This window comes from Chiloscyllium plagiosum, chromosome 6, assembly GCF_004010195.1.
Source record: "Chiloscyllium plagiosum isolate BGI_BamShark_2017 chromosome 6, ASM401019v2, whole genome shotgun sequence".
Classification (NCBI taxonomy): Eukaryota; Metazoa; Chordata; class Chondrichthyes; order Orectolobiformes; family Hemiscylliidae; genus Chiloscyllium; species Chiloscyllium plagiosum.
The window spans coordinates 7,133,933-7,134,547 of record NC_057715.1 but is presented as its reverse complement, the minus strand read 5'-3'; positions in this window follow the sequence as shown (position 1 = coordinate 7,134,547).

The window sequence follows — 615 nt, the reverse complement described above, 5'->3', positions numbered from 1 at the left end:
TCCCCGTCATCCACAATCCACTCGCCGTCACCCCCACTCACTCCCCGTCACCCCCACTCACACCCCGAACTCTGAGTGTAGCTCCATTGTGCAAATTTGGAACAAAACTGTGAGGAGAACAGGAGCTGAGTGGCCCTGACAGAATCCAAACTGAGCAGGTTATTGTTGTCAAGTGTCACTTAATAGCATTATCACCCAAACCTTCTATCACTTTGCTGATGATCAAGAGTAGACTGCGGGATAATAATTCTCTGTATTGGATTTGTCCTGCATTTTGTGGGCAATTTTCCACATTGCTAGATAGATGCCAATTGTCCAGAATTGTTCAGGAACAGCTTGGCTACGAATGTGGCTGTTGTGGAGCAAAAGCCTTCATTACTATTGCCAGGATGTCGGGGACAGCAGGTTTCTTTCCCTAATGGTCTTTAGTGAACTAGATGGACATTTACAACAGTCCTAATTCATGGTCACCATTCGACTACATTTATGAAAAAACATCAAATTGACAATCTGTAGGGATAGGATTTGAACCTGAGTCACAGGGTTGTTCACTGCCACTTATCTGCCTCTGTGCTGTGTCTCAGGCCTGTCTTATTATAAAGTGGTAGAAGATAG